This window comes from Panthera tigris, chromosome A1 (assembly GCF_018350195.1).
Source record: "Panthera tigris isolate Pti1 chromosome A1, P.tigris_Pti1_mat1.1, whole genome shotgun sequence".
NCBI classification, from domain to species: Eukaryota; Metazoa; Chordata; class Mammalia; order Carnivora; family Felidae; genus Panthera; species Panthera tigris.
The window spans coordinates 3,745,117-3,758,819 of NC_056660.1; the positions used below are offsets into that span (position 1 = coordinate 3,745,117).

Sequence of the window (13,703 nt, forward strand, 5' to 3'; positions counted from 1 at the left end):
ATGTTCCCACCCCGGGGCCTTGCTTGTGCCTCTTCAACATAGAAGATCGTTCCCGCCCCAGGGCCATTGCATGTGCCACCCCTTGCCCGTATCACACTTTGCCCTAGTATTTTCACGATTAGTTCTTTCTCATTATTCAGATCATCCCACAAAGGCCTGCCCTATGTATTTAAAATATTCTCCCCATCACCCTATTTCTTTTTTTTAATGAAAAAAAAATTTAAGTGTTTATTTTTGAGAGAGAGGCAGAGTGTGAACAGGGAAGGGGCAGAGAGAGATGGAGACACAGAATCTGGGCTGTCAGCACAGAGCCCGACGCGAGGCTCGAACTCATGAACCGTGAGATCATGAGCTGAGCCAAAGTCAGACGCTCAACCGACTGAGCCACCCAGGGGCCCCCTTATTTATTTTCTTAGTAAACTTGCCACTGTAAGAAACCTTCTTGTTCATTGTTTTCACATTCATTGACTGTTTCCTCTCAACTAGAATATAAGCTCTAAGAAGGCAAGGCCTCCTTTGTCCTGTGCACTCTGGTGTCCTTAGCATCTAGAACAGTGTTTGGGACCAACGTCGTGCTCATTGGATCAAAAACAGCAGACGTGGCCTCAGCAGGATCCTGGTGGCCTTTAAGTATAACTGGTTCGTATAAGACAAACCAAGTCAGCATCCCAGAAAAATGGTTTTAGAGACTCAGTGATGAATTCCATTTAACAACCACCATATACAATGGGAAGCATTTCCATACAGCTACCTAAAAAGGCTTTTCTTTTCTTAGATAATTACTGAGATGAGAACTGAATTTCTCCTTTATTCTAGCAGACAGACATAAAAACAAATCAACAAAAGCAACTCTTGTATGACAGTGACAACCCTTGATGAATATTATTTAAATAAATCACCAAATGACAGACAACTGCTGCTATCATTCACTCTGTTGTGCTGTTATCATATTTTACCAAATCTAAAATGTCCATTTCTTACATTTTGATAGCTCTTACTTGCGATGCATATTATAATTAGTGTTATAGTCTAATTTGCAGAGGTACTTCCTTAGTGCTGAAAAACACCCGTGGTCTTAAAATCATCAGTCTTGGCTTTGATGAAATAATAGTCTGTGAGAAAGTTCAGAACTTTTGCATGAGGGTTTCTTGAATCGTTACTATGCCTATGGTTTTCTTTTTTTTAATTTAGAACTACCACCTTAAATTTTCCCATTCTTCTTTTGCCAAATCACGTGATGTCTTTTGGTCCTCATCCTTGACCTCCCCAGAGCACGTGGTAGCACAGAATAGTCCCATCGTTTGTGTATGCCACCACAGAGGACATGGAATTCTGCACCCCCCAAGTTCTGTTTCATGACTGATGGCAGGGAGTTGTTCACATTTGTGTTCATCACCTCTCTTCATTTTTTGAACTTTTACTCTTGCCACCATCGTCCCCTCCTTCTCCCACACCAGGTTCTTTATTGCACTGATTTCACTAAAACTTAAGTTAGATTTCTATGTTGCAAATTATCAAATACCAACTCTATAGTTTTCGATGAAAAAAGGCAATGTGCCGACTGACGCAGCCGAAAAAGTACGAGACTGCAGCTGATTTAGGCATGCCGTGATTCGTGGACTTGGAATTACCATGCATTTTTCTCGTCGCCCAGCTCCAGCCCTCGTGCTGTCAGGTGGTCATGGCCGCTCACAAGCCAGGCTCATATCGCTGTCAGCTTCAAGTCCAGCAGAAACCAAAGTGTGTCTTGTCAGTCACTGAAGCGAAAGTCGTGGGGCTGCTCTGACTGGGGCTGGTTGGCTTGGATGGACTCATCCTGAAAGCATCTCTGTGGCCAAGAGAGCGCCTTGCTCTGCTCAGCCTGGGCTGAGTCACATGACCTGCCGCTCAACCTGGGAATGGCACTGATGTGACTTGACCGAACGTATAGACTAAAAGCAAGGTAGGGGTGGCTGCTCAAAAAGAAAACCCAGCGGTCGTTACCAGTGGTAGAGTTAATGGATGTTGAGAAACGAACAAAAAGCATGTATTTCTACGTTTTCTTGGAATGAACGTGTTCATTTTTGCCATTTTCAAGTTTTCAGTTTCTCATTTTTAAATGAGAAAAGTGTTTGTCTCCTTTTTGCATATGAGTGAATGAATGGGATTTTTGTCCCTTGCTGGAGAAACCAGCTTTTGTGCTATTGTGGAGATGCCAGATTTTCTTGTTGCTGAAATTGTATACAATCTGGGGTGCCTGGGTGTCTCAGTCAGTTAAGTATCAGACTCTTGACTTTGGCTCAGGTCGTGATCTCATGGTTCGAGAGTTCAAGCCCTGCGTCGGGCTCTGTGCTGACAGCGCGGAGCCTGCTTGGGATTCTGTCTCCTTCTTCCTGTCTCTCTGCCCCTCCCCTGCTGCTGCTCTCTCTCTCTCAAAAGAAATCTTAAAAAACAAATAAACTTAAAAAAATTATGCTGAATCTGATGCTGGATATCAAACAGCTTTTTTTCTTTCATGGTAAACAACCAGACTGGGTCACACATGGGATGTGCTTAGGCCAACATCCTCCATTTTTTCCCCTTTCATTGCAGTCTTCCTTCTCCAGTTAAAAATTAGCAAAAGAGCATTTGCTAACTGAGGAACAAATACACACAGTAGTTGAAATAATTTACATTAAGCTATGGATGATTTCCAGTGTGACCAACTGGCCAATGGCAATGCCATTAAGCTAAGGAGGAGAACAGAAGAGAAGGGTTGCAGAGAAGCGGGAGGGACGATTAAAATACGCTGAGTTTGCAACATGATGACTGAAATGTCCATGCCTATAGTAAGTCTTTAAACACAAAGGATCCAGGGCGCCTGAGTGGCCCAGTTGGTTAAGCGTCCAACTTCAGCTCAGGTCATGATCTCACGGTTCGTGGGTTCGAGCCCCATATCGGGCTCTGTGCCGACCACTCGGAGCCTGGAGCCTGCTTCGGATTCTGTGTCTCCCTCTCTCTCTGCCCCTCCCCTGCTCGCACTCTGTCTCTCTCTCTCTCTCTCTCTCTCTCTCTCTCTCAAGAATAAATAAACATTAAACACAAGGGATCCAAGCCAACTTCACCTCTCCATCTCATGTCTCGGTGTCATTCTCTTCACCACTGTCTTTTCTTCCGGGCCCCAGCAGCATAATCGTGCTGGCACTCCCATGACCTCACAACACAGCATTTCTGTTGTCAAGATCCCTCTAGTGTCCAGCTACACATTTTCAGTGGAAAAAGGGTTTTTGAAATAATAGGATCTTGAAGACTTTTCGGTAGATAGGATGAAGGTAGGAGGTCAGGAGCACAGGGCCCCTCAGCATGACCTGAGCAGGACAACGGGCGGGAGCAAGTCGAGTGCAGCTGCGTGGGATTACCAGCATCTTTAGTTTTCAGACTATAAAGTATCCCCGTGTGTCTGCCAAGACTGTTCGACTATACGTATCGTATCAAGGCAAGTTGTTGACAAATGCTGTGGATTTGGATATCAGAAAGCTAAACGGTAAGGAAAAATAATTTGGTTTGATAAACTGTAAGAAAAAATAATAATTTGGTTTGCTGTTGTGTGGACTGCCTGTGAAGGTTCGTTACTAGCTGAGCTAATGAGTAGGCACAACATCAAGTCAAATCAAGTCTAAATGCTTTTTATCATGTTAGGTATACTATTAAGTAAGCCAAAATACCTTTGCTATAAAGGCTGAATTTGTCATAGTCTGCGATTCACATATTTTATTTCGTTTTGAAAAATCCGCTCACGGCATTGACAAAGAGTTGTAATAACATAGCTACCATTCATATGTGTTTTACTATGTCCCAAGAGCCTTTTGTGCATTGCCTCATTTAATTATTTTAAATAATTAAGTAGCTAATATTATCCCCAACATTAATGGCAGAAAACAAACCATTAAAGAAGGTAACTAAGTTACCTAACACAAGCTATTACTTGTGAAAAAGCTGAATTTAAAACTCACTTGATCCGAAAGCCTGGAATTTGGGGCCATTGGTTTACATTATTTCTAGGGAAAGAATAAGTAAGGAAGATTTTTACATTAACGCTGTGTAGTGTGAATCATAATCAGACTACAGAATATAGGAGATCAGCCAAGCTGTCAAGCCATAGAGGCTATCAGGTATCTGAACCTGATTTTGGAGGGTTTAGGGGGTTCAACGAAAGTCATCGATACTGTAACAGTAACTTTTTGAAGGTTTTGGTTAGTGCTCTCCAAACCCACTCGTGAATCAATAGAAAACTTAGCACTTAGGTCAGCGACAGGCACATATGTCCATATGTGTTGACTCTCATGTTTTTACAAATTATGTTCACACGCTATTATGTCAACTTATCGAATGCGTTTGAAACATGCACAAGCATTAGAAATTTCAGCCGGCCGAGGTAATGATGATTTCTGCTGTTGGAGAACGCACTACCACTAGGTCTCTTCCAGAAAGAATTAACTTTTCCTTTATATGTCTCCGTAGCCTGTGCTACCTACCTAAACTGTTAGGCGAACCACACTATTGAGTGTTTAGCGGTCTGCCCTCTAAGCTGGAAAGAAAGCTGTATAAGCATAGGAATTGTGGTTCACTTACTAGAATGCATTCATTTAGCAGATATTTACTGAGTACGTAGAGGCTCAGGAAATACAGGGATCAAGACTCAGTCCCCGCCATCAAACTTAGGATCAAATAAAGGAATAACAGGATATAGGGAGGTAAATGAGCAGTGACACATTGGTCTGCTGTGAATTCTGTGAGGACCACAGAGGTATCCAAGAGGGCACCAGCCTGGCAAAAAGAAGAAGTTGAAAGAGAAGAGTTAGATTAGGTGCTAATACAGAATAGCCCCTGCTATAAAAGTAGATCCTTAGCAGAGATGTGTGGTTGTTAGATGCTGATTTTTTGTTTGTTTGTTTGTTTTTAGTTTGAGAAGATTGAGAAAAATCCCTTCTGTGTTTACTGCCCGAGTTCTGAACCAATTGAGATGAGGCAAATGAAGGTCTAAATGTCATTTTTGTTGCAAAGAGAGCTGTCGGAGAACATATTCTAGATGTGCAGCGACCATGGGCTTACTAACGTTGCATTCCCAGCAAGGACTCACCCATCTCTTCGCTCTAGATGATCACAGGTCCCCCCCACCCCTTGCCCCCCGCCCCCGGGAAGGTTACAGTTGAAACTTACAGCCTGAAACTGTACTCCCTGCAGGCATGAAGGTCCCTGACGAGGGAGGGACTGCACCATACAGACCCCCCTTTCTTATTGTAACTCATCAGGGAGAAGAATTAAACCACTTACCCTGGGAAGAAATGAGTGCAATTATAGAGAGAATCCAGAAGAACTATTACACTAGGAGAAACGTCCTCACGGAGGGAATAAGTGTTCTTTTTTGTAAGTGGCTATTCTCACAAATTTCAATGTCTGACATGCTTTCCATGGCCCTGGGAACAGATCTTAACTTTGCCTCCAAATGCAGATTTCCAATATTTTTTCAATTGTTCTTTTTTTCCCTCCAGTTTATTTTATATCACGTGTCTTCTTTTTCATAAATCCTACCATCATTTACTCTCTAGTTCTTGGTCAGAAATTTCTGACCAGAGCAGATTTTAAGAATATTCGTGAAATATAACTTGAGTGTCTTACTCAATCATTACTTTTCAGTAAGAACAAATACACTTACATTTTATAAATGGACGCCACCTTCTCTTTGATGTATTCAGATATGTGAAATACCAGAGGAACATAACAGGAAATAAACTAGGGAGAATATTAATTTTACCAACAAAAGATGCACACAGCTACCTTTAAATAGTAACGTACCTTACTCAAAATAAACTAGAAATGCCAATGACTAGAATTACATTTCTCTGCGGGAACTCTTAAGGACAGATGTCAGTGGAGCCAGGACTTCAAAGTTTAGTCTGAAATTATTTTAGTCCAGAATTTTATGCTAAATGAAAGTATTAACCAGTTTGGGAGCAGAATTGATACATTTCCCGACATAAAAGGACTCAGATAGTCTACTTCCCCCAAACCCTTTCCGAATGCTCATTTGAGGGGACATCCCACCAAAGCAAGGGGGTAAATGAGGAGAGGACCTGAGAGCTGATTCAGGGAACTGTTCACGCAGCTTAGGAGCGCGGTGAGGAACACAACCACTGTGCGGGAGGCCAGCTCAGCCCCTTGGACTGGCACAGGACGAGGGACAGTCTGGCATACAAGGATGCTGAAGAAAAACGCGATCGTATACAACGGGTTTTATTATCAGAAATTCGCCAGAAGTCGGACGATGGGGCAGAAGTAGAGAATAAAAGAAACACAAAGACCATCAAAAAGTGAGGAGATGGAGGAGAGTCCTACAAGAAAACCATGGTACAAGCTACTTAAACTAGAAAGGAACATTTTTTTTCCTTCAAGAAGAAAAATGACATTGATTCCAAATAATAGGCTAAAGGAATAAAAAGTGAGAGACAAGTAGGAGATAAGCTGAGGACGGCAAATTTAGCAAAACTTCTTGTACAACAATTAAGGTGGCATTCAGAAACCCCCGACCACAAAAGCTCTCTGGGAAAGGCACAGTGTCCGTACAAGGCAATTGAAATATTTGGAGAAATATTTCAAAAGTGGATCATTCAAACTGATAATAGAAGCTTTGAGGGGCACAGGTGCTTATCCCTGAAAGGAGCATGGTCGGATAGTCGGGTAGCTAGTCGTAAAATGTGAACACGGTGTATTGCATTAATTTTTAAATCAACTTGATCAAATCATAGGAGATGCAGAAGATTAGTTTCTTTTTAAAAATTTTTTTTCAATGTCTATTTATTTTTGAGAGAGTGAGAGACAGAGTGCAAGCAGGGGAAGGGGCAGAGAGAGAGAGGGAGGGAGGGAGGGAGGGAGGGAGGGAGACACAGAATCCGAAGCAGGTCCCAGGCTCTGAGCTGTCAGCACAGACCCCCACGCGGGACTTGAGCTCAAACCGTGAGATCATGACCTGAGCCGAAGTCGGACGCTCAACCGACTGAACCACCCGGGCGCCCCAGGAGATTAGTTTCAGTGTAGAAGGTGAATATGACCATTGTGAGCATGCACAAAAATAAAGGCAAGGACAGAAGTTTGGAGACAAGACTGGAAGGCACTGTGGGCAAGGGGCTGGGACATTCAGAATGCTAATGCCCTCCATCAGGCAGCAGGACCAACGGATACACGGTCATTATGGAACAGGAAGTGAATGTTTAAGTCGATTGTTTGAAATTGCAGAGGTGACCGCAGAAGAAAAGAACTGATGATCAAAGCACATAGGAAAAAGGAGACAAGGGCTCCCGGGTGATAATGTACATGAAGTAATAGACTAGGTCAAAAGTTCATAAACCCAGCTAGAGCCTTGTAAGGGTACTTGAAGGTCAGAGGTAGGTAGGAGAAGGAAGATCTAAGCGGTGACCTCTGACCGATGGAAGTGTGGATGGGGCGGGGGGAAGCGGGAGACAGTGAGGTTTCCATTACAAGCCCTTCTGATAGATTTCCCCTTCGCGTGTGCAAGTTGGGCTTTGGTCATTACTCCTCGTGCATTTCCTGTGATTCTGCTATGTGCACGCCACATTTCCGTTTGCTGCCCGACCTGAGAGTCACCGCTCGAGTCTGCACCTAACGGAGTTGTGGAACCTGTTCCCTGTCAATTTAGGCAAAGTCCTGTGTCCACGGAATAAGACTTCAAACATACGATGACCCAGTGAAGTGATTACCAGCGGGTAACTTTTGAAATCTCAGGCCATGTTTCTCTCCTGAAATGTGAGTTTTCTTTTTTTTTGTCTTTCTCACCTCTTATTTTTCCAGGATCCCACAGTTTTCTTTCCCATCATCCCTGACAACACTGAATTAGCTCTTTATACTAAAGAGTGACTCCCCAACTCTCCCAAAGTACCATAAGAAGCCACAGAATGCCTACATGCGGTAGTCTAGCGATCAATTTAATTTTTTATTGATACAGCAACTCCAAAAGAGAATACGAATTATCTTTTTCAAATATGCACACATGGATGATCCCTATTTAAAAATAACCAGAGAATTTGGGTGAGAAGCATCCAGGTGATGATGTTAATTACATTCCAGATTTAAATTCATCGAGAGTTTTCATTTGTGTGCAGAATCATCTGCTCACTCCATTTTGCTAGTGCAAAAAGTCTGTGGCCATCTCTCCTGAGGAAGTGTGGCTTCGACTGGAGGGACAGAGAACTGATGTGGTATTTTTTAATGCTTGAAAGTTTATCTCTTACAAAATAATTTAATTTGGTTTCACTGTCATTTGCCCTGAAAGCTAATATCTTTATTACTGTTATACTGACCTCTTCTGGAAAAGTCTTAGAATGTCATGCTGATCATATGTTAGCTCTTTTTTTTTTTTTTTAAATTACTGTGCACTGCGGAATTGGTATCGTAAAAAACACTGAAGTTTGGTGTCACTGTTCAGAGGCCAGTTGACTGAGGGCTCACTTTATGCAGGTGCTGAGCAAGGAGTTCATGGTCTAGTAGGGAGAACACGTATATAAGCCAATGATGGCAACGTGAATACAAAGAACTCTAAGTTTATAAACACATCTAGAAAGCTGATAGTGACGTGAACAGACTTTTAAAGGTTAGACAGTCATTCGTTTTCCCGCAGAAAAGGACGGGAGGTGACTCTAGTCAGAGGCTTGGCCAGGTACCCGAGGGCAGGGCAGGAGAGACAGACGCGCGGCCCAATCGTGAAGGTGTGTGTGCCCCGTGGAGTACAGGATACTGCACCCTCAAGGCTCCCTGAAGCGCTTTAGGCTGGGGAGTGCTGTGGAGAGAATGACCTGTTCTTGGCGTCTCTCTGGCAGTTCCAGGAGAGTAAAGTGGAACGTGGCAGGACCTGGAAGCAGGCAGCAGCACCCGGCGAGTCCTGATGTGACCCCCCGCCCCCCATCAGACGGGGATCTGGAGACGAGAGAGCAGGCAGAGCAGGCGATCCTGGGGCTTAGTGACCGACCGGCGGGCTGGTTGGGGAGGGATGTTCCTTTATGGGTCGTCCATGACTTTGGGGAGGATAGAGTCACACACTGAGAAAGGACGGATGGACGAAAGAACAGGTTTGGGGAGATGGGTTTCGTTGCGGAGGCAAGCGTGTCTACAGTCAGTGTCCAAAGTCACAGGAACTGTCAAAAATGGGACCGGTGGGTAGTGATCAACTCCGGCTGGGCCCTGAACACGATCTAGTATATTTCACGAGTGAATTGACTTCCCTGCTCCTCACAACTGCCCTATTCTTTTCACACTTTGAATGATCCCATACCCCCGCACCCTGTGTCTTGTCACAACTCACTTCATACCAAAACCAAAAATGAGTAGTCCAAAATGAACCATATCTCCACCAGAAATTCCTACTTTTCGCTAGATCTAAAAGTGGTCTCCCCAACCCAGTATCTTAAGCTACAGGGCCAGCAGCAGGACTGTCTGCCCCCAGGCAGAAGCAAGGTAGGAGGGCAGGATTGCTAACTGACAACAGGAGGAAGGATGCGGGTAAAGCCCAGAAGGATCCTAGAGTTATGGAAGACCCTCTTAAGAATCCCAGAGAGATTCTAGAGTTATGGAAGACCCTCTTAAGAATCCCAGAGAGATCCTAGACTTATGGAAGACCCTCTTAAGAATCCCAGAGAGGGGCGCCTGGGTGGCTCAGTCGGTTGAGCAGCCGACTTCGGCTCAGGTCATGATCTCGTGGTCCGTGAGTTCGAGCCCCGCGTCGGGCTCTGTGCTGACAGCTCGGAGCCTGGAGCCTGCTTCTTGTTCTGTGTCTCCCTCTCTCTGCCCATCCCCTGCTCATGCTTTGCCTCTCTCTCTCTCTCTCAAAAATAAACATTTAAAAAAATTAAAAAAAAAAAAAAAAAAAGAATCCCAGAGAGATCCTAGAGTTATGTAAGACCCTCTTAACACGAGAGCCTAAGGACTTTCTTTTTTTTTTTTTTTTTTTTAATTGAAGTGTAATGGACACACAATGCTACGCTACTTTTCGGTGTGTAGTGATTCAACAATTCTGGACGTTACACGGTGCCCGCCAAGATGAGCATAGTCACCGTCTGGCACTGACATTATTGCAATATTGCTGACTACATTCCCTATGCTGAACTTTCCATCTCCATGATTTATGTAGGCTGGCACTTTGTACTTCTTAATCCCCTGCACCCACCCCCCACCCTCTCCCCTCTGGCGACCACCGGTTTGTTCACTCTGTAGGTAACATTCCATCTCTGTGCCGGGCTACGGCCAAGCCAGCTCCGTAAGCCTGAGCTCCGTAACCTAACATCCAGTGGAATGTTAGACCTGGTTTCCTTTAAGGTCTCTTACAGCTTTAAAGTGTTAGGATTCCACTGAAAACATAGGAGATGTGTATTTGTGAGTTACAGAGTGACGCCAGACCTGCATTAAAGACTTCGAAGGTGTTTTAATAATTTCAACTATTCTATAAAATGAAAGGTTTTTTTCCTCTAAGCCTTCCTACTGAAGGACCGAAAAGAGACGTTGGTAGTACTAAATGAATTTTTAGATGTGAATGCAGATCGAGTCCACAGCTTGGCTAACATTTGTACAAAGCAGTCCCCAAAACATTGAAAAGTTCATCGTTATAAAACCAATTTACTGATTGATGAAAAGGCCCCTCGATGCGTAACCTTTCGCCGTGTGACATTTCAACCAGAATACTGAGTTAGGAGTTGCCAATTTTGACTTTTTAGACACACACTGGTACAAAAATACATCTTATGTCATCATTGTTCAGTGTTCTATGTTTTTATTGAGAATTGATAGTTGTGCTATAATTTTATGTCCAACTAAATTGCCGTGATAGGGAAAACAGTAATGGGCAGAGAGTTCATGAAAGATTTTTTAAAGTCTTATAAATAAGTGTGTGATTAGTTGAAGCTGTATCAGCTCTTAATTTAAGGCCTGCAGCTGTTAGTATAAGAAGCATCAAATGTCAAAAGACGTTAGGGTTATGAATAAATAGAATAAGAGAAGAGGTCTCCTGAGAAGAAAAGAAAATAAATATTAAGCATATGGATTATAATTACACCACTTCTCCTTTTCAAGTTTTAGTGCTAAAATCCAAATTTCAAACAGACAATTTAGTCCATGTTAATTCAGGCAGCTCACCAGGCTATACAAAAATAGGACAAAATAAAAGATTATTAAAAAGCTCGATATTTATTTTCTTTACCTCTTATAAAAGTTTAATGATCTAACTTTTTCTTTTTCAATAAAGATAAAACATCAAGATTGCATTGTTACATTCGCATACATTGTTAAACATAAGTTTAGTTTATTAGTAAAGAACGGTCATAATTTTAACATATAGAATGTATTTGCCTTCTCTTTATTAGGATGGTAATTCCTCAAGGTTTTCTTCTCAAACATTAAAATTTTTCACTTAAAAAGAGACTTAAAGAAACGGATCTTTAAGGAGTGACTATTCTAATATGCATTTCATTTGAATGAGAATAGTTTACACTTAATACTAATAAAGTCCTAAGTTCTAAATGCTGCCTATTAATTTGAAATGATTTCTATGAGATTTTGTCAACATTAGCTTCTCCTGGAAACCAGTCTGCTTTTCTGCTATTCATTTAAGGTTAAGTTTATTTTAGAAAGTTATCATTACATAAGGCCATCGTGATTCAAGATTTAAATGTTGGTTTTATAAGAATTTTCTTTTCTTTTTTTTGGCCCACTTAGAGCTGTGTCCCAGAATTGGTGCCCAAACAATTTTAAGTGTGGTATGAGCTGTTTATGTCACTGAGTAAAATTAGACACGCCTGTTGCTAATACGAGGGAATGAAACATGACACAAGGCCAAAACACGTGAGAGCCTTCCCGGCACAGTGGGTGAAACCTCAACCCTTCACTCATTCTGCAGGGAAGGGGAAAGTTCGAAACATTGAGTCCCCGCCTAACTCTGGAGCTGGTACTGCCCCCCCGCACTTTCTGCGACGTCTAAGGTAAGGCCCAAGTTTTACCTTGGATTTTGTATCCTTGAACTTGGATTTTTTAAAACCTCGCTACAATGTACAACTTAAAAACCCAGTAGGTATAAGATTTCTCCACTTGTTTTTCTTCATAGGTGACATAATAGTTAATAAGTTCCTTTTAAAGTGTTGAATAGCTTTCTCTGGAAATGATGATATGTAGGTATCAATAACAGTATCATTTCTCATTTCAACTCTTAAGTTGCTCTGACTGCTAACACGCTACATATTTTTCACACGATTTGTGTTTCTAATGTTTTTAATCTGTAGAACTCCATGGTAGCATTTCTGTATTTATCGGACATTAAGTTGTATACTGTAGTTAATCTAGATAAAATATAATCTTTAAGATTGCCTGATTCTAATTCTACCCTTCAGCTTTTGTGGTAGAACTACGTTTGCTTTACCTTTTGTCCATAGCGCTGTTACAGACGTTAAAAAATAGAGTAAAGTTAATGAGAGCAAAATTTCAAGTCGTGAGATAAATCTGGGGAATAAGCAAAACAAGAGAAGAATACCAACTTCGGCTTCCCAAATATTCTTGGCGCAAAAACAGGAAAGAATAGTTCTCTCCTAAAACCTGGAAAACAACGTGTTGTTCAAAACACTTGTCAAAAAGTAAATATAAATAAAGTAAAAGGTAACCATGTGCCAACACTCGGGCCTCCTAAACTTGTCAGCTCTTTCTCTGTTTCCTGAGTTGATACAGGACAGATTGGAAAGCAAGTTGAAAGGAAGGCGCAGAGAAAGAGGAGGGAAAATAGGACTCAGCTGGCAGAAAGACTGGCCAGCAGGATGGAGTAACTCACTAGCACGAAACGTCCTGTGTTTACTTTTCACTTATTTTCTTGGAAACATTTTGCTGAAATAGGTGCAAAGAGGCACACTCAGAGTTTCAAGACGAATGGTTCAAGTTGGTGTTAGTTTTATAGGTTCTAGAACTTAGACCTGAGATTTTCTTTCAAAGCCAAATGAAAAGTAAAGCACTTCTGCACATGTAAATGTCCCATTCCTAAGACTGAAAAATCCAGGTTTCCAAAAGAGGCTGTAAGCTCGCGCTGGCAGGTGCCAAGGGCAGGCCACCCCAAAATGTAAAGGCCGGTTAAGAAACAGCCAGCAGAACACCCTGAGCCCCACCTCCCACACCTGTCTCCAGCCTCCCCTGTGAAAGGCGCCCTCCCTGTAGCAGGAGATAAAGAGACAGACATCCTCATCACCTGAGGTGGAGAAGTTAGAGCCAAGAAGCCTATACAAGCAACTCTTGTTACTTTTTACTGATTTACGCCCCCAGCCAAAACTCCGCTTAGAATTCCTCACGAACGGGGGGTGCCTGGGCGGCTCAGTCCGTTAAGGCGTCCGACTTTGGCTCAGGTCATGGTCTCGTGGCCCATGAGTTCGAGCCCCGCACTGGGCTCTGTGCTGACAGCCTGGAGCCTGCTTGGGATCCTGTGTCTCCCCCTTTCTCGTGCTCTCCTCCACTCATGCTCTCTCTCTCCCTCTGTCTCAAAAATAAATAAATGTAAAAAAAAAAAAAAACTCTTTACAAATGGGAGCTCCCAAAGCCAAGTTTTCTTTGTCAACTCCTCACCGACTTATGGCCGCTTTCTTCAAAAGGTATAAAAGCCACCCACCCCCGTCTTGTCCTCAAGCCTCAACTTCGTTACTGGAACTCCACGTGCA

The 13,703-nt window shown here is 42.7% G+C and overlaps 1 protein-coding gene across 10 annotated transcripts in view; it reads left to right on the forward strand.

Moving 5' to 3' along the window:
* SGCG (sarcoglycan gamma) overlaps positions 1–13,703 on the forward strand; it is a 165,650-nt gene that overhangs the window by 15,126 nt on the left and 136,821 nt on the right. Inside the window, exons 2-4 of one of the 10 annotated variants that reach the window (XM_042981674.1) lie at positions 5,271–5,385; positions 7,673–7,779; positions 11,915–11,996. The exons of 7 other annotated variants lie outside the window; for them this stretch is intronic. The gene's annotated coding sequence lies outside the window, so the exon portion shown is untranslated. Of the gene's footprint in view, positions 1–5,270; positions 5,386–7,672; positions 7,780–11,914; positions 11,997–13,703 lie in introns of those variants that run through there. 2 more of the 10 variants (XM_042981746.1, XM_042981799.1) reach the window with 2 other exon arrangements.